This window comes from Aegilops tauschii, chromosome 6 (genome assembly GCF_002575655.3).
Source record: "Aegilops tauschii subsp. strangulata cultivar AL8/78 chromosome 6, Aet v6.0, whole genome shotgun sequence".
NCBI classification, from domain to species: domain Eukaryota; kingdom Viridiplantae; phylum Streptophyta; class Magnoliopsida; order Poales; family Poaceae; genus Aegilops; species Aegilops tauschii.
The window spans coordinates 459,662,713-459,684,334 of NC_053040.3; positions in this window are offsets into that span (position 1 = coordinate 459,662,713).

Below are 21,622 nucleotides of genomic sequence, written 5' to 3' on the forward strand. Positions count from 1 at the left end.
AGACAGATCTCGTTAAGCAGCAGGGGAATAAACTTGGCCCGGCGACAAGCCATCATTCCGTCTATTCCCTTCCATTTCAACCCACGATGTACCTGCCCTGCCCTGCATGCATGTGTATCCATCTACTGCATCAACGATATGATATATATACTGCACTAGAGTATTGCTGTTGTTCTGTTTTAGGGGATAACGTTGGTCGTCGTGTACGCAAGCACTAGTCAATTGCCTACGCCAGGAATGTTCATAGAAAAGAATGGCTGCAGCAGGGTTTATGCAGTACGTAGCAGGAGTTCAGTGTTGGCTTATGCCTTGCTTAACTACACCAAGAAACAAACACGTACAGCGAGCGATCTTTTCAAGCAGAGAGGCAAACACATATGTACAATATACTGTATGGGTTAGCTATAAGCTAGCTACGTCGGATTTTTAATTGCCAAATGCTCGGACCAAATATTCTTCAGACCAAAAGTAGAAGTCTGTATATATGACGAGTATCCGCATCTTGCAAGAAAAGATGCAGCAGTACTGCTCCTATAATACAATACGAATGTACGTACGCACACTGTTAGATATTCAAGCGTACATGCAGTGAGAGACGATGGGGGGAAGGAAATCTCCGGAGGCCCCAGCCAGCCGATCGGAGGAATCTGAATGTGCGCAGCAGGGTTCAAACGGACTAGCGAGCTAGCCGATCGTACCGCGCAGCGCACGCTGCTGTGGGGCAACTTTTTCTCGCTTCTCCGGTAGTGTCGCGGCTTTTGCTTTTGGCCTAGCAACCCGCGCGCGCCATGCAGATGCATATCAGCATATGCGTATGGGGTCTTCTTTTTTCCGGTTGAAAAGCGGCAGACAGGGAGCGCAGGCGCGTGCGAGCTTCCCGGCCGCCTCCTTTTGGGCCCTTGCCGGCCTCCCAGCCGCATCGCATCGCATCCATCGCCTAGGGACTAGCCAACGGACAGAATGCCTCTCCTTTCATCGCCAACTTGGCAACATCCTCCTGCTGCTTGGCTGCTTATGATTCCTGGCTTCCGTCCGACTGTTCACTGCCGCTACGTACTCTGCTGCACAGAGATATAGTCGGATACGTCGCTAGCACTGGCATTCAGAGATGTCGGGAGGCAGGGAGAACAGTGCCGGTGGCAGCATGGCTGGAGCATCCCCTGTTGAAGGATTGGAGCATTCCTCTCGAATGATCCATTTGGCATGACAATCTTTTTGATTTTCCTTTTTAATAACCGGAGATTTTTTTTACTCGGTCCATCGATTAAGAAGAATTTTTTTGCCTGGTTACTTAATAAAAATGTCATCAATCCCACGAAGACCCACATACCACGCCGAAGAGAGGAACACTGTCCAGGTCGCCAGCAAATTGTCATTGTCATCATTTCTCCCCGAGCAAACGACTCCGACTTTACTAATTAGTTTTACGAACCAAAATACCCTTCGCAGGAAACAAAATGGGGAGGGGATGGGGGGCACTAATGCATGTTCATAAATCTCAGTCATGATGAATTGTTGTTAAGGTTTCTATTTTTTGAGAAAATGAAAGATTCCTTTTATCACCAAACATCACACCAACTAAGTAGGGATGCATACAACTACATCACTAATGAGATTAACTCACCAAAATAAAATATATAGCATGGTGGTTTCTCTAACACAATATATTCCAAAGCCGAGTCCCTCTTATAACCCCAACGCTCAGGGCAACCAAGAGATCATCCACATGCCTGGAGCTACACAAAGATCGTCCACAAGAAACCCCTGTATCGAGGGATATGACACTCATCGTCATCACCAAATTTGACCATGACCATGTCTTGGACTTCCATCTCGAAAAGCATGTCAATGACCCACAACAACATCTTCGGATACAAAACATTATATTGTATATCGTCATTGTCGTCGTCGGGTCCAGAAAGTAGCCAGACCTAGGTTTTTCACTATGGATACAGAAGATGTTGGTTGAGCCCTCAGCGCACCACCATTGGTGGATCCTGACAATGGCTATACCACCATACCATGCCATGATCCACCAGCCCCGACTAACTACAAGAAAATGACATTTCACCAAACCTGACAAAAAACACTGAGATTTCACCAAAACTGACAAAAAAACACTCCTGATATCCACCTGAGGATCATGACGACTACCAAAACAATGACTAATACCGACAAAAAGTGATCATGACAAGGCTATTGTATAGCATTCATGTAACAAAAGTCAACATCCATCAATAGCTTAATCATTTATGAAGGCTCCATTTTTTTACCTTTTAAATATAGCTTATATGTTGTAAAGGCATGATCTGAACAAAAGGTTGTTTTAACCACCACGAAACTAAAGAAAGGCGCGATGAGGGAGATATGATAGCCATGTCGATGAAGGATATTGCTATCTATTTATATTATCTATATGTACAAGTATATTGTTGTAAGTTCACTTCCCGAAAAGTCATTTAAATGTTAGTTAGTGTATAAATTGGTCTTTTACGGTAAATTATTGTATAAAGAGGCTCTCAGGGTTTCAGGGGCATCACAAACTATTCCTACGAAATCTGTAGTTTCACGATTGTCTCAGCAACACAACTTCGAGGCTTCCCATGGTTATGAGCTCAAAACAACTTTTCCATGACTATTTTTACAAAATCCAGAGCACAAACAAACACACCAAAAGTAAGGTAGATATTCTAGCATTTAGATTATGAATGAATTCCTAGTCCCCTTAGTCATTGGCTCGCAAAGAATTAGTGATAGGGTATCAAGAGTTAACACCTTTGCTCATTTTATTTCTATTGTATTTAGCTATCTGCTAAACAACATGCATTAGGCATAGGCACTATGATTTTTAGTTTTGGTTTCAGTAATATTCCGGCCATAGCAAAAATCACTGAGTCCCATTAATCGGAATCATACCTCCAGCGGGCAAGGTCGGCTCAAGAAATGGAAGTTGTGAGATGGAAAGAAAACCACGAAAAAAGAACTGAATTAGGGATCAATCCATACGCGGCTTTTAGTGTTTTAGGTTTTAGCTTGGCAATATGAAGTAAAATACACTAGAATTCAGCTGAAATCCGACCAAGTATTTTAAAGTTTTAATTTCCTCTACTCTTATAAAAAGCAGAGTTGGTGATGATGGTGTGCCTGCCATCCTGCAATATAGGTCGTCCGATCTATATCTGACGGATAGGAAGGAAACTATGATAATTTACCCGCACTCCTCTCCACATTTGCAGATAAGGCCTTCCCTTGTTCATCCTTTTCTCCCACAAAATAAACTACTCATACAAATGCATCTTGATGTTCCGTGCAACACATGGGCATCTTGCTACTTATTAATTATTTGAATGTGTATATTGCCATGCATAATTACAAAAAATATTTTACCATGAGGCAATTATAGTAGTATGTACCAAAAAACTTTGAATTTTTCGTAGTTCAAATGAAATTTCATTGGAAACGGAAATCATACTATTTGTAGAATCAGTTGTCACAATGTTGAACTGGTCACATCTTTTATCTTCTATTTTAGTTTTTTCTTCCTAGATGATGCAAGTAATTGAAGGAAATATGCCCTAGAGGCAATAATAAAGTTGTTATTTTATATTTCCTTATTCATGATAAAGGTTTATTATTCATGCTAGAATTGTATTAATCGGAAACCTAAATACATGTGTGAATACATAGACAAACATTGTGTCCCTAGTGAGCCTCTACTTGACTAGCTCGTTGATCAAAGATGGTTAAGGTTCCTAACCATGGACATGAGTTGTCATTTGATAACGGGATCACATCATTAGGAGAATGATGTGATGGGCAAGACCCATCCGTTAGCTTAGCATATTGATTGTTCAGTTTTATTGCTATCGCTTTCTTCATGTCAAATACATATTCCTTCGACTATGAGATTATGCAACTCCCGGATACCGGTGGAATGCCATGTGTGCTATCAAACGTCACAACGTAACTGGGTGATTATAAATATGCTCTAAAGGTATCTCCGAAGGTGTCTGTTGAGTTGGCATAGATCAAGATTAGGATTTATCACTCCGAGTATCGGAGAGGTATCTCTGGGCCCTCTCGGTAATACACATCATAAGCTTGCAAGCAAACGACTAAGGAGTTAGTCACGAGGTGATGTATTACAGAACGAGTAAAGAGACTTGCTGGTAACGAGATTGAACTAGGTATGAAGATACCGACGATTGAATCTCGGGCAAGTAACATACCGATGGACAACGGGAATTATGTATGTTGTCATAACGGTTCGACCGATAAAGATCTTCGTAGAATATGTAGGAGCCAATATGAGCATCCAGGTTCCACTATTGGTTATTTACCGGAGAGGTGTCTCGGTCATGTCTACATAGTTCTCGAACCCGTAGGGTCCGCACGCTTAACGTTCGATGACGATTTAGTATTATATGACTTATGTGATTTGGTGACCGAATATTGTTTGGAGTCCTGGATGAGATCATGGACATGACGAGGAGTCTCGTAATGGTCGAGAGGTAAAGATTGATATATAGGACGATGGTATTCGGACACCGAAAGTGTTCCAGAGTGTATCGGGTATTTATCGGAGTACTGGAGGGGTTACCGGAACCCCCGGGGGAAAGATATGGGCCATATGGGCCATAAGAGGGGAGCACACCAGCCCACAAGGGGTGGCGCGCCCCCCAAGGAAGGAGGCCGAGTGGGAGAAGGGAAAGTGGGGGTTCGCCCCCCCTTTCCCTCTCCCCTTCCTCTTCCCTTTCCCTCCTCCGGCAATTATGGAAAGGGGGGAGGCCGAATTGGGGAAGACCCCAAGTAGGATTCGGCCTACTTGGGTGCCCCTTGGCTGCCTTTCCTCCCCTCCCACCTATATATATATGTGGGGAGGGGGTGCCTAGAACACACAACATCAATTGTTAACGCCCCCCCCCCACAGTTTACGCCTCCGGTCATATCTTTGTAGTGCTTAGGCTAAGCCCCGTGCGGATCACTTCACCATCACCATCACCACGCCGTCGTGCTGACGGAACTCATCTACTTCCTCGACATTTTGCTGGATCAAGAGGACGAGGGACGTCATCGAGCTGAACGTGTGCAGAACTCAGAGCTGTCGTATGTTCAGTACTTGATCGGCCAAAGCTAGAAGAAGTTCGACTACATCAACCGCGTTGTCAAACGCTTCCGCTTACGGTCTACGAGGGTACGTAGACACACTCTCCCCCTCGTTGCTATGCATCTGCTAGATAGATCTTGCGTGAGCGTAGGTTATTTTTTTTTGAAATTGCATGCTATGTTTCCCTACAGTGGCACCCGAGCCAGGTCTATGCGTAGATGATATGCACGAGTAGAACACAAAGAGTTGTGGGCGGTGATAGTTGATACGTCTCCAACGTATCTATAGTTTTTGATTGTTCCATGCTATTATATTATCTGTTTCGGATGTTTTATATGCATTAATATGCTATTTTATACTCCCTCCGTTCCTAAATATAGGGTGTATAGTTTTTGGCACGGAAATTAAAGAACACACCTGGAGGGAAAATTTCACAAGTTTTGGGCGAGATTACACCTAACTAATTGACATGAGAAAATAAAGGAGCTTGCCTAATATAAGGAAATGTAATCAAATCCCTAAAAAAATTATCCAAACGAGTGGTGCAACACAATACACCTTATATTTTGGATTTTTTCTCAAAAATCTATACACCTTATATCAAGGAACGGAGGGAGTATGATTTTTGAGACTAACCTATTAACCTAGAGCCTGGTGCTAGTTTCTGTTTTTTCCTTGTTTTAGAGTTTCACAGAAAAGGAATACCAAACGGAGTCCAAACGGAATAAAACTTTCACGATGATTTTTCTTGGACCAGAAGACACCCAGGAGACTTGGAGTGCAAGTCAGAAGAGCCTCGAGGCGGCCACAAGGGTGGAGGGTGTGCCCCCAACCTTGTGGGCCCCTCGTAGCTCCCCTGACCTAATTCTTCTGCCTATATATACTCTTATACCCCAAAAACATCCAGGGGAGCCACGAAACCACTTTTCCACCGCCGCAACCTTTTGTACCCGTGAGATCCCATCTTGGGGTCTTTTCCGGCATCCTGCCGGAGGGGGATTCGATCACGGAGGGCTTCTACATCAACACCATTGCCTCTTCAATGAAGCGTGAGTAGTTTACTTCAGACCTACGGGTCCATAGCTAGTAGCTAGATGGCTTCTTCTCTCTCTTTGATTCTCAGTACAAAGTTCTCCTCGTTGTTCTTGGAGATCTATTTGATGTAATACTCTTTTGCGGTGTGTTTGCCGAGATCCGATGAATTGTGGATTTATGATCAGCTTATCTATGGATATTATTTGAATCTCCTCTGAATACTTATATGCATGATCTAATATCTTTGCAAGTCTCTTCGAATTATTGATTTGGTTGGCCAACTAGATTGGTTTTTCTTGCAATGGGAGAAGTGCTTAGCTTTGGGTTCAATCTTGCGGTGTCATTTCCCAGTGACAGTAGGGGCAGCAAGGCACGTATTGTATTGTTGCCATCGAGGATAAAAAGATGGGGTTTTCATCATATTGTTTGAGTTAATTCCTCTACATCATGTCATCTTGCTTAAAACGTTACTCCATTCTTTATGAACTTAATACTCTAGATGCATGCTGGATAGCGGTTGATGTGTGGAGTAATGGTAGTAGATGCAGAATCGTTTCGATCTACTTGACACGGACGTGATGCCTATATTCATGATCATTGCCTTAGATATCGTCATAACTTTGCGCTTTTCTATCAATTGCTCGGTAGTAATTTGTTCACCCACCGTAATAATTCCTATCTTGAGGGAAGCCTCTAGTGAAACCTATGGCCCTCGGGTCTATTTTACAACATATTAGTTTCCCGTCAACTTGCCAATTTCTATCGCCATTCCCTTATTTTGCAATCTTTACTTTTCGTTCCCTAAACCAAAAATACCAAAAATATTACTTTACCGTTTATCCATCTCTATCAGATCTCACTTTGCGAATAACCGTGAAGGGATTGACAACCCCTTTGTCGCGTTGGTTGCAAGTTGGTGTTTGTTTGTGCAGGTATTCCATGGCTTGTTGCGTTGTCTCCTACTGGATTGATACCTTGGTTCTCAAAACTGAGGGAAATACTTACGCTACTTTGCTGCATCGCCCTTTCCTCTTCAAGGGAAAAACCAACGCAAGCTCAAGAGGTAGCAAGAAGGATTTCTGGCGCCGTTGCCGGGGAGATCTACGCAAGCCCAGACATACCAAGTACCCATCATAAACTCTCATCCCTCGCATTACATTATTTGCCATTCGCCTCTCGTTTTCCCCTCCCCCACCTCTAAAACAATTTTTGAAAAGATTTGCCTTTTCTTCGCCCTTCTTCCGTTCGTCTTCTTCGTTTGCTCTTGTGTGCTTGTGTGTTGGATTGCTTGCTTTGTCACGATGGCTCAAGGTAATACCAAATTGTGTGACTTTTCCAACACCAACAACAATGATTTTATTAGTACTCCGATTGCTCCTGATGCTAATGCTGAATCTTGTGAGATTAATACTGCTTTGCTGAATCTTGTTTTGAAAGATCAATTTTCCGGCCTTCCCAATGAAGATGCCGCTTCCCATCTTAATAATTCCATTAATATATGCGATATGCAAAAGAAAAAAGATGTGGATAATGATATTGTTAAGTTGAAACTATTTCCGTTCTCGCTTAGGGATCGCGCTAAAACTTGGTTTTTATCTTTGCCTAAAAATAGTATTGATTCATGGAATAAGTGTAAAGATGCCTTTATTTCCAAGTATTTTCCTCCCGCTAAGATCATCTCCCTTAGGAACGATATTATGAATTTTAAGAAAATTGATCATGAACATGTTGCACAATCTTGGGAAAGGATGAAATTGATGATTAGAAATTGCCCTACTCATGGTTTGAATTTATGGATGATTATACAAAAAATTTATGCCGGATTGAATTTTGCTTCTAGAAATCTTTTAGATTCGGCCGTGGGAGGCACTTTTATGGAAATTACTTTAGGAGAAGCTACTAAACTCCTAGATAATATTATGGTTAATTATTCTCAATGGCATACCGAAAGATCTTCCACTAGTACAAAGGTGCATGCAACTGAAGAGATTAATGTTTTGAGTGGAAAGATGGATGAGCTTATGAAATTGTTTGCTAGTAAGAGTGCTCCTATTGATCCTAATGATATGCCTTTGTCTACTTTGATTGAAAACAATAATGAATCTATGGATGTGAATTTTGTTGGTAGGAACAATTTTGGTAATAACGCATATAGAGGTAATTTTAATTCTAGGCCGTTTCCTAGTAATTCCTCTAATAATTATGGTAATTCCTACAAAAATTCTTATGGAAATTATAATAAGATTCCCTCTGAATTTGAGAATAGTGTTAAAGAATTTATTAGTTCGCAAAAGAATTTCAATGCTTTGATTGAAGAAAAACTGCTTAAGATTGATGATTTGGCTAGGAACGTGGATATAATTTCTCTTGATGTTGATTCTTTGAAACTTAGATCTATTCCACCCAAGCATGATATCAATGAGTCTCTCAAAGCCATGATAATTTCCATTGATGAGTGCAAGGAAAGAACCACTAAGATGCGTGCTAAGAAAGAACTGTTTATAAAAGCATGTTCTTCTAGTTTCTATGAAAATAATGATGAAGATCTTAAAGCGATTGATGTGACTCCTATTGAATCTTTGTTTTCCAATGTATATCTTGATAAAGATGGTACTGGAGATGAGTCAACTTTAGTTAGAAGGCGTCCCATGATTCGGAGTTTTTAGATCTTGATGCAAAAATTGATAAAAGTGGGATTGGAGAGGTCAAAACTTTAGATAGCAATGAACCCACTATTTTGGATTTCAAGGACTTTAATTATGATAATTGCTCTTTGATGGATTGTATTTCCTTGTTGCAATCCATGTTGAATTCTCCTCATGCTTACAATCAAAACAAAGCTTTTACTAAACATATCGTTGATGCTATGATGCAATCTTATGAAGAAAAGCTTAATTTGGAAGTTCATATTCCTAGAAAACTTTATGATGAGTGGGAACATACTATTAAGATTAAGATTAAATATTATGAATGCTATGCTTTGTGTGATTTTGGTGCTAGTGTTTCCACGATTCTGAAAACTTTATGTGATGTGTTAGGTTTCCGCGAATTTGATGATTGTTCCTTAAATTTGCATCTTGCGGATTCCACTATTAAGAAACCTATAGGAAGAATTAATGATGTTCTTATTGTTGCAAATAGGAATTATGTGCCCGTATATTTCATTGTTCTTGATATAGATTGCAATCCTACATGTCCTATTATTCTTGGTAGACCTTTCCTTAGAACGATTGGTGCAATTGTTGATATGAAAGAAGGAAACATTAGATTTCAATTTCCGTTAAGGAAAGGCATGGAACACTTTCCAAGAAAGAAAATTAAATTGCCTTATGAGTCTATTATGAGAGCAACTTATGGATTGAATGCCAAAGATGATAATATTTAGATCTATTCGTGTTTTTATGCCTAGCTAGGAGCGTTAAACAATAGCGCTTATTGCGAGGCAACCAATTTTATTTTTGTTTTTGCTTTTTAGGTGCTGTTTTGCTTTGAATAAATCATCTAGCCTCTGGTTAGATGTGGTTTTGTGTTTTAATTAGTGTTTGTGCCAAGTAATACCTTTAGGATAGCCTACGGTGATAGTTAATTTGATCTTGCTGAAAAACAGAAACTTTTGCACGAAAATAATTTTCATAAATCACAGGAATGTGCTTTTCAGTTGATTCTTTGTGTAGAGGATTAATAAACAAATTTCTTAGGACGTCCTAATTTCTCAGGATTTTTGGAGTTACAGAAGTATTCGAAATATCCAGATTACTACAGACTGTTCTATTTTTGACAGATTCTGTTTTTCGCGTGTTGTTTGCTTATTTTGATGCATCTATGGCTAGTATCAGGGGGTATGAACCATGGAAAAGTTGAAATACAGTAGATATTACACCAATATAGATAAAGAATGAGTTAACAACAGTACCAAAAGTGGTGATTTATTTTCTTATACTAACGGAGCTTACGAGATTTTCTGTTGGAGTTTTGTGTTGTGAAGTTTTCAAGTTTTGGGTAAGGATTTGATGGACTATGGAATAAGGAGTGGCAAGAGCCTAAGCTTGGGGATTCCCAAGGCACCCCAAGGTAATATTCAAGGATGTCAAAAAGCCTAAGCTTGGGGATGCCCCGGGAAGGCATCCCCTCTTTCATCTTCGTCTATCGGTAACTTTACTTGAGGCTATATTTTTATTCACCACATGATATGTGTTTTGCTTGGAGTGTCTTGTATGATTTGAGTCTTTGCTTTTTAGTTTGCCACAATCATCCTTTCTGTACACACCTTTTGGGAGAGACATGCATGAATCGTGATTTATTAGAATGCTCTATGTGCTTCACTTATATCTTTTGAGCTAGGCAAAATTTGCTCTAGTGCTTCACTTATATCTTTTTAGAGCACGGCGGTGATTTTATTTTATAGAAATTGATGAACTCTCGCACTTCACTTATATTATTTTTAGAGTCGTTAGAACAGCATGGTAATTTGTTTTGGTTATAAAATTAGTCCTAATATGATAGGCATCCAAGAGGGATATAATAAAAACTTTCATATAAAGCACATTGAATACTATGAGAAGTTTGATTCCGTATGATTGTTTTGAGATATGAAGATGGTGATATTAGAGCCATGCTAGTAAGTAGTTGTGAATTTGAGAAATACTTGTGTTGAGGTTTAGTTGAATCGAATTTGAATACTAATACGGGTGTCTGTTTCTCCTACTTTAGTTGAATCGAATTTGACTGTGGCCGGTCCTTATCGGTGTCAAAACTGGCAGATCTCGGGTAGGGGGTCCCGAACTGTGCATCTAAGGATCGAGGATAACAGGGCAGGGGACACAATGTTTACCCATGTTCGGGCCCTCTTAATGGAGGTAATACCCTACTTCCTACTTGATTGACTTTGATGAGTATAGGGGTTACAAGAGTTGATCTACCTCGAGATCATAATGGCTAAACCCTAGATATCTAGCCTGTATGATTTGTGATAGCCTCTACGGACTAAACCCTCCGGTTTATATAGGCACCGGAGGGGGCTAGGGTCATACAAAGTCGGTTTATAGTGGAAGGAAACTACACATCCGGACGCCAAGCTTGCCATCCACGCAAAGGAGAGTCTCATCCGGACACGGGGGAAGGCCTTCTGTCTCGTATCTTCACAACCCATCAGTCCGGCCCATATCACATAGGCCGGCTCCCCGAGGACCCCATAATCCAGGACTCCCTCAGTAGCCCCCGAACTTGCCTTCAATGACGAGGTTGTATCCGGTTTCGTGTCTTTGGCTTTGCAAGGCGGGTTCTTCGTTATACTTCGGATTGACAACAATCTGACTCTGACCTCGAGGCGCCGCCTTCTTGATTCTTCTCTGTGGTCGCCTCGATTCCCGTGCGACGAATGAATGTGAACAACATGTGATCTTTTGCAAATACGCCCCTAACTGCACTCGGACGACATCTATATAAGGAGATTTAGATCCCCAAATGCCATCTCATATCGCACAGAGGGAAAAACGACAAGGTTAGCCACAAACAAAATCTTCTGACATGGACAGCGCCCAAGGCTCCTCCTCGCGCCCCATGGCCCTCAGGAGGGCGATTGGCAAAGCTGCTCCGTGCCTCATCTCCAACTGAGCCGACTCTAGACGCAGGGCTACCTCCCCCACGGATCTAGTCTCCGTTCGAGCGGGTTTGTATTCAACCGGTCGCGACGCGATGGCCGAGAACTTTCCCAACCTCAATAAGGAGGAGTGTGCTTTGTCCCATTCTTGTTACGGGGTCTGGGATTCCCGATCCATCCCTTCCTCCGGGGGTTATTGGAATTTTACGGCATCCAACTACACAACCTCACCCCTGGTTAGATTCTGCATATCTCAGGTTTTGTCGCCCTCTGCGAACTGTTCCTAGGCATCGAGGCCCATTTTGAACTATGGAGGAAATTCTTCTGCCTCGTCGCCCGCCATCAAGGAGGCTCCATATTTGAAGTGGGCGGTGCCGAAGTATGGCACATAGACGGATCCGAATACCTCATCGGAACTCCCAAAGAGGTATACCCACAGTGGTCTTCAGAATGGTTTTGCATGGATGATGTTCCACTGCCGGATCCAGTCCGGCGCGGCCTTCCCAAATTTTCCAGTGCTCCTTTAAAGAAGCGCCTCAACTAGTGTCCCCGAAGCCCCAAAGAAGAGGACAGTGCGGAGATAAAGAGGTTGGTCAGCAAAGTCAGGCTGCTCGCCCATTCCGAACTCTCAATAGTCGAAGTCATGGCGATCGTGATGAAGAGTTGTGTCCAACCTCTCCAATCCAGAGTAACTCCTTTATGGTGTTACAACGGAGAAAACGACGCGTCCCGCTGCAGACGGACGGGTCCGGATACCCCAGCCGAAATGGCCACGAGGTTGGCCGAGCCGTATAAGGGTGAAGAAGAAGATTTTCTCCGACTAAACTGCCGGGAGGCTTACTCTATGCACACTCCCGTCGAATGGGTAAGATTTCGATCGTCTGTGCCTATTCTCTTGCATTTACAGACACTAATCCAATTTGCCCTTTATCGCTCTCAACAGTCATGGAGGAAGATGACCGAGGACGTTCACAGTCCTGCTCCCCAGCCAGAGGATCACAATCGTGAGTAGGACCCCGGCTTTTGCTAGGATCCGGACATATATATAGAGTTTGATGACGGGGTATTCTATCAGGCGAGTCTTGACGGCTCGGAAGTGGCTATAACTGCCGACTACCCTTGCCTCTATTCCTTCTGCATCATGAGTATCCGAAGGCTTTTTACAAGGAGATCTGCATCCTTACTCAATGTACTGATCCAGATTTTAACAGGATCGACGCTCTAAGGACCATATTTCCTCAAGGGCGCCCCCCACACAAGGCCATCGTTCGAAACGAAAGAGGACTGGAAACAACGCAGAGCTCCCTCAACTTTCAACGAGGTATGTCCGCATAACATATGCCAAGGCGTGAGTTCGGAGTGCTCAAGACTTCCTTTTCCCTTGGTTTAGGAGGAGGACGCGGCAGACGGTGGAAAAACGTCCTGCTAGCAGGATGCCCGCTAATCTGGCGCCGGACTCGTCAACAAGGACAAGGGATGGCACGGCGCCAGTACCGCCACCTCATGAGGATTCGTACGATGTATCCGTCATGAATTCTGAGGTGGAGAGCGTAATGAACCATCGCCATTTGAGGGAATCCCTGCGTGCCCCAGCCTTTTCCGAACAAGAGTTTGCCGCATTGAATTCGATGGACGCATATATTCGAGCCGCTCGAGACGGACTCGCGAAGTTACAAAATTATTCTCCAAAAATATCCAGGTATAAATTTTGCGCAATCTTGAGTATGCATATACTAGTAGCCCCCGAGACTTGAAGTGGTGGAGCCAACCGATTTAAGGATCGATATGACTTATAGGTACTCAAAGAGAAGAACACTATACTGTCCCAGGAGCTGGGATCAAGCCAAACACAGCTGCACGCCGCGAATGCCGAATTAGCGGACATGAAGAAGGCATCACAGGAGCAAAAACATGATGATGGAAAAGACATTCGCTCCGAAAAGATAGAGAGTTTAAAAGCTCAACTACTGGCCGCTCAAAAAGAAAATGAAAAGTTGAAGAGCGGCATATTCAGTATGTCTTTATTTAAAACCATCATATAAGCAAGTGTTTGGTCCATAACTTGGAATGTCATGTATCTCTGGCTGCAGGTTTAATAACTGGTCGGCCGGGCGAAGAAGCATCCGAAATTCAGTTTGATTTCTGGAAGAGCTGACTACTGTGCATGAGCGGGCCCAGAAAGCTATGAGGAGCATGATTAAGGCTTTATGGCCGTCCGAGACACCTCCAGAAAACATGGAGGGACTAACAAACTTGTTTAAAGGTGCCAAGCGCCGGTTCGAGCTGTGGAAAACATCGGCCTGCCGCGAAGGCGCACGAGAAGCTTGGGATATGGTGAAAACACGCTTTACCAAGCTAGATCCAAATCATATGGCCCGAGTGGGACCAAAGGGACTGGATGGAAAGGAAATTCCACTGAACTTAGTGTATGACCAAGTAGCAGTGGCTGCGAAGTATTCGCAGCAAGACTGTAAATTAGATAGTCTTATGGATGGTATAGATGAAGAGTAGGCGTTTGATTCCATGTAACAATGTGTTTTATCACCAAACTTATCTCGGGCCGAATTTGAAAATATTGTCATGGCAAACCTTCCGCTTCGACCTCCGAAACCTAAGGGTTGGAGTGTTTCCGAATACGATACATGCGGTAAACGCGAAGTATGTTCGAAAACCAGGCAATCCGGTCATGGTGCTCGAACAGACAAACTGTATTAGGGGAGTTATGTTATATTACTTTTTAACGTAAGAAACATCTTCCAGAGAGAATAGGTCCGTTAAGGGTTCCTCTCCCTGGGTCGGCATGCTAATCTGTGCACGCCTAAGCTTTGAAAAAAAAGCGCAGGAAACTTTGTCCTTTGGGGGTTTATATTGGCACAAGGCAATTCATCGTCTGTCTGCCGACCACTTATTTTCTTAAGAACGCTAGCTTTCGGCTTCACCAGTCTGAGGTACATATCCGGATAACCCGGTTGTAGCAATCGCAGAGGTGCTCCCTTTATGCCCTAGCCGAACAATTGGGAACGTAGGGCATAAGCACAGGAGCCAGGCAACCCAGCTTGGCAAAAACTTAAGTTATAGAGGTGCATATAATGGCGAAGAAAGACGTATATGAGCAAACGGCACATATATATGGTGAGCTCTATGCTTAGTAGAATAATAAGCTTCTATTTGGAGAAGCCCCCAGTTATAGTGGGGTGTATACATTTAAAGATGTGTACCCCTCAAGTGTGCGGCGTACCCGAACACACGCTGGAAGTCGTGAAAGAAACGGAAAATGGAAAATTTTGAAAAAACAAGGGAAAGAGATAACGAACAATGTGTCCGGACTTAGGCGTAGAATCTTTGGAGTCTGGCAGCGTTCCATGGGTTCGGCTCTAAGCGGTTGTCCGATGCATTGCGAAGGCAGTAGGCTCCTCTAGTGAGAACTTCATCTAAAATGAAGGGACCCTCCCATTTGGGCTTGAGCTTGTCCTTTTTCTTCTGTGGTAGGCGTAGAACGAGTTCACCGACATTATAAATCTTTGCCCGCACTTCTCTGCTTTGGTATGTTCGAGCTTGTTGTTGGTAGAATGCGGAACGGGCTCTCGCAACATCGCGCTCCTCCTCCAGGCTATCTAAGTCATCTTGCTGATCGAGCTCGGCCTCTCTGTCCTCATACATGCGCACTCGAGGCGAGTCATGAATAATATCGCAGGGCAGGACAACCTCTGCGCCATACACCATGAAGAACGGTGTGTATCCGATCGTGCGATTGGCTGTGGTCCGCAGCCCCCAGAGTACGGAGTCGAGTTCCTCGACCCAGTGTTTATATGACTCCTTTAAGGATCACACTAGTCTGGGTTTGATGCCGCTCATTATCAGGCCATTGGCCTGTTCGACCTGACCGTTTGTTTGAGGGTGGTATACAGAGGCGTAATCGAGTTTGATACCTAGATTAGCACACCAGTTCTTCACCTCATCGGCTGTGAAGTTAGAGCCGTTGTCAGTAATAATGCTATGTGGGACACCATAACGGTGTACAACACCCGAGATAAAATCTATCACCGGTCCGACTTCGGCCGTTTTTACTGGTTTGGCCTCTATCCACTTAGTAAATTTATCCACCATAACCAGTAAATATTTCTTCTTATGGCTTTCCCCTTTAAGGGGTCCGACCATGTCCAACCCCCAGACCGCAAAAGGCCAGGTAATGGGGATTGTTTTTAAGGTTGTGGGCGGCATATGGCTTTGATTGGCAAAAAGCTGGCATCCAACACAGCGCTGTACGAGGTCCTGTGCATCTGCTCGGGCCATGGGCCAAAAGAAACCTATACGGAAGGCCTTACTTACAAGGGCCCGAGCTGCGGCGTGATGGCCACCAAGAACAGCATGTATTTCAGCCAATAGCTGCCGTCCCTCCTCTTCGGAGATACATCTTTGAAGGACTCCGGTAGTGCTTTTCTTGTAGAGTTCTCCTTTATGAACATTGTAGGCTTTCGAGCGTCGAACTATGCGACGGGCCTTATTCTGGTCATCAGGGAGCTCCTGCCTATTAAGGTAGGCCAAGAAGATTTCGGTCCATGGAGCGATTACCGCCATGATGACATGGGCGAAAGGCGTTAGCTCGGTGCCCGAGCCCCCGATGATATCTGTATCAAGTTCGGCATCCGGGTGTGTGATCGACGCCGGACTGGTATTTCCGCTCTCGTCCTGCCATACTACGGATGGCTTGAAGAGCCTTTCCACAAAGGTGTTAGGCAGGATGGGGTCGCGTTTAGCGCCCATTCGGGCAAGGATATCCGCTGCTTGATTACTGTCTCGGGCCACATGATGGAACTCGAGCCCCTCGAACCGAGCTGATATTTTGAGTACGGTGTTGCGGTAAGCCACCATTTTTGGATCTTTTGCGTCAAATTCTCCATTTATTTGGGATATTGCGAGGTTCGAATCCCCGCGTACCTCGAGGCGTTGTATGCCCATAGAGACAGCCATCCGAAGACCATGTAGTAGTGCCTCATACTCGGTTGCGTTGTTGGAGTCTGTATACATTATTTGTAATACGTACCGGATTGTGTCCCCAGTAGGGGATGTTAGGACGACCCCAGCTCCCAATCCGACCAACATTTTGGAGCCATCGAAGTGCATCACCCAGTTGGATTATGCAATATACTCCTTGGGGAGCTCGACTTCGGTCCATTCGGCGATGAAGTCAGCTAGTACCTGATTTAATAGCTCGGCGTGGCTTATATGTTATTCGAATGGTAGGAGCTCGACGGCCCATTTGGCAATGCCGACGGTGGCGTCTCAATTGTTTATGATGTCATTGAGTGGCACTTCCGAAGCCACCGTGATCGAGCACTCTTGAAATTAGTGCCGCAGCTTCCGAGATGCCATGAACACCGCGTACGCTATCTTCTGATAGTGTGGGTATCGGGTTTCGCATGGTGTAAGGACCGTCGATACGTAATATATTGGTTTTTGGAGTGGGAATTTATGTCCCTCTTCTGCTCGTTCGACGACGAGCACTGCGCTCACCACCTGGTGGGTTGCGGATATGTAGAGCAACATAGGCTCGCTGACGTTTGGTGCGGCCAGGATTGGGTTGCTTGCTGGCAAGGTTTTTATTTCTTCCAGTCCGGCTGTTTCCGCATCCGTCCACTCGAAGTGGTCGGTTCGTCGGAGTAGGCAATAAAGTGGTAACGCCTTCTCTCCCAGTCTGGAGATAAAGCGGCTCAAGGCTGCCACACACCCAGCTAGCTTTTGGACCTGCTTTAGGTCTGTCGGAATTGCCAGCTGTGACAGGGCTCGAATTTTGGTTGGGTTGGCTTCGATTCCTCTATTGGAGACGATAAACCCGAGTAGTTTTCTGGCTGGAACGCCGAAGACACATTTTTCCAGATTGAGCCGGATAACATATGATCGGAGGTTGTCGAATGTGAGGCGTAGATCGTCCACCAATGATTCAACATGTTTAGTCTTGATGACTACATCATCTACATATGCCTCCACTGTCTAGCCAATTTGCTTTTCCAGGCATGTTTGAATCATGCGCTGGTAAGTGGCTCCGGCGTTTTTAAGTCCGAAAGGCAGAAATGCCCATATGGGGTGATAAATGCCGTTGCGGCCTGATCGGATTCCTTCATCTTAATTGGATGGTATCTGGAGTATGCGTCGAGGAAACACAGTGAATCGTGTCCTGCCGTCGCATCAATAATCTGGTCAATGCGGGGCAATGGGAAGGGGTCCTTAGGGCAGGCCTTGTTGAGATCTTTGAAATCAACACAGAGGCACCAGGATTTCTCTTTCTTTGGCACCATGACCAGGTTTGCTAGCCAATCCGGGTGTTTGATCTCTCTGATGAATCCGGTTTCAAGTAGTTTGGCTAGCTCCTCCCCCATAGCTTGTCGCTTGGGTTCGGAAAAGCGCCGCAGCGATTGCTTGACTGGCTTGAACCCCTTTATTATGTTGAGGCTGTGTTCGGCCAATCTACGTGGGATTCCTGGCATATCCGAAGGGTGCCAGGCGAAGATGTCCCAATTCTCGCGTAAGAATGCTCTTAGAGCAGCGTCGACTGTCGGATCGAGTTGTGCTCCAATGGCTGCTGTTTTATTAGGATCCGTCGGGTGAACTTGAAATTTGACGATTTCGTCTGCGGGCTTGAAAGAAGTGGACTTAGGCCTCTTATCAAGGATTACGTCGTCTCTGTCCACTGTAGAACGCAGAGCGGTGAGCTCCTCGGCCGCCAGGGCCTCGGATAATGCTTCGACGGTGAGGGATGCGGTTTTGTTTTCGGCGTGGAGCGCTATGTCCGGATCACTGGTGATAGTGATGACTCCGTTGGGCCCGGGCATTTTGAGCTTCATATATCCATAATGGGGTATGGCTTGAAAGCGCGTGAATGCGTCTCGCCCCAACAGGGCGTGATAACCGCTGTTGAAAGGTGCCACGTGAAAGATTAACTCTTCGGACCTATAGTCTTCCGGCATGCCGAATACCACATCGAGTGTGATTTTCCCCGAGCATCGTGCCTCTCGGCTGGGGATAATGCCTCGAAAGGTTGTACTGATTTGCTCGATGCGGCTCCTGTCAATTTGCATTTTATTGAGCGTATCCTCGTAGATGAGGTTCAATCCACTACCATCATCCATGAGCACTTTGGAGAGCCGAAAGCCGTCCACGATTGGGCTTAGGACCAAGGCGGCCGGTGCTCGGACTGATCGGGCCCTTGGTTCATCGTTGGCGTTGAAAGTGATTGCTGTACCATTCCAAGGATTTATTGCGGCTACTTGGTTGATTTTGGCGAGTACGCGGAGCGCCCTTTTGCGCCGATTATTTGAAGAAAAGGTCTAGAAGACCATAAATACATTGAGATAGTCATCCTTCGAAGAGTACTTCTCTAGGGTAGTGTTGGTGAGGATGGCCTCACCGCTCTTAGCCACCTGCTAGAGTACCCAACATGCCCGAAGGATGTGTGTTGGTTCGGTATTCGGCGTCGTGTGTATCTAATAGGGCTTGTCGAGTAGTTCGTCGAGGACCGTTCTATGTCCCTTGATGGATTTGATTTTCTTGTCGATGAAGTGATGATTAGGCGCCCCCGTAAGGGTGCATCCTTTTTGCCCGTTCGGTGGGCTGCATAAAGGCAGGAGGTTCCCACAGGGCTGTCTGGGCTTTCCAGGCGCTTTCCATTGTGCAGTATCTCTGTACTATATGTGCCAAATCTGCAAAGTGCATTAGGCGACGACGGTTGAGGGCATCGAGGATTCCCTCGTCCATACAGTTGTGGCAAAAAACTGAAACCGCGTCCTCGTCGCAACAATCTTTAATCTTGTTTTTAACAAGGAGGAATCTGTCCTAGAAGTGATGGACCGTTTCCCGAGGTTGCTATCGTACGTACATGAGGTCACATACGTCTGGAGGACCTGAGTTGCTTGGGGAATATTGTGTGTGGTGGGTGGGTGGATTAAAATCCGAACCCCGACCCGCTATTGGATCCGGAGTTTGAAGAATCTCCGAGGTCACTAGGCCAGGACCAGGAGAGTCCTGGTGGCTTACAACACCGGTTTCAGTGTTTGGAGGACGTGCGGTCTCTTCCCGAAGATGGGTATCCGGCTCGCAGGGCTCGGAAATCCGAACATATCTTGTTACCAACTTAGGAGAAGAATTATTGTCGGCCTGTTCCTCCACCACCGCTACCAGGTGGGTGATCGGCGGAGATTTGATTTCTCTTTGATCGGGTTTAAGCCCAATCCGATCATAGTCGGTTGCGACTCCCAGGGCGGCGATGCGATCTAGCAACTCGTTCAAAGACGACACATCTACCGGATCCATCCTGTCGGAGTATTTGGGGCCGATACGGGGATGATTTTTAGTGACTTGGGGGGGGGGCGTCGTTGGCTTAACGGCCACACGGGCGCCCATGGTGAAGCTGCCAAGCCGGAGGGGCTGCCCTGAAACTGGGGCTCCTCCAGAAGTGATGCTGTCATTGATGACAAGGCGGGCAATTAAACCTTCTATCGACGACACAGAGGAACTCTCAACGAAAGCACCAATGTCGGTATCAAAACCGGCAGATCTCAAGTAGGGGGTCCCGAACTATGCGTCTAAGGATCGAGGGTAACAGGAGGCATGGGACACGATGTTTACCTAGGTTCGGGCCCTCTTAATGGAGGTAATACCCTACTTCCTGCTTGATTGACTTTGATGAGTATAGGGGTTACAAGAGTTGATCTACCTCGAGATTGTAATGGCTAAACCCTAGATATCTAGCCTGTATGATTTGTGATAGCCTCTACGGACTAAACCCTCCGGTTTATATAGGCACCGGAGGGGACTAGGGTCGTACAAAGTCGGTTTACAAAGGAAGGAAACTACACATCCGGACGTCAAGCTTGCCATCCACGCAAAGGAGAGTCTCATCCCGACACGGGGGAAGGCCTTCTGTCTCGTATCTTCACGGCCCATCAGTCCGGCGCATATCACATAGGCCGGCTCCACGAGGACCCCACAATCCAGGACTCCCTCAGTCCTTGAAGAAGGTTAAAACAACAAACTTGACAAAACACCGTTGTGGTTTGATGCGTAGGTAAGAACGATTCTTGCTAGAAGCCCGTAGCAGCCACATAAAACTTGCAACAACAAAGTAGAGGACGTCTAACTTGTTTTTGTAGGGCATGTTGTGATGTGATATGGTGAAGACATAATGTGATATACGTTATTGTATGAGATGATCATGTTTTGTAGAAGTTATTGGCAACTGGCAGGAGCCTTATGGTTGTCTCTTTATTGTATGAAATGCAAACGCCATGTAATTGCTTTACTTTCTCACTATGCGTTAGCGATAGTTGTAGAAGCAATAGTTGGCGAGACGACCACGATGCAACGATGGAGATCAAGGTGTCGTGCCAGTGACAATGGAGATCATGACGATGCTTTGGAGATGGATATCAAAAGCACAAGATGATGATGGCCATATCATTTCACATATTTTGATTGCGTGTGATGTTTATCTTTTATGCATCTTATTTTGCTTAGTACGGCGGTAGCATTATAAGATGATCCCTTCACTAAATTTCAAGGTATAAGTGTTCTCCCTGAGTATGCACCATTGCGACAGTTCGTCGTGTTGAGACACCACGTGATGATCGGGTGTGATAGACTCTATGTTCACATACAACGGTGCAAGACAGTTTTGCACATGCGGAATACTCGGGTTAAACTTGACGAGCCTAGCATGTACAGACATGGCCTCGGAACAATGGAGACCGAAAGGTCGAACATGAATCATATAGTTGATATGATCAACATAGAGATGTTCACCATTGATCACTACACCATCTCATGTGATGATCGGACATGGTTTAGTTGATTTGGATCACGTATCATTTAGATGGCCTGAGGGATGT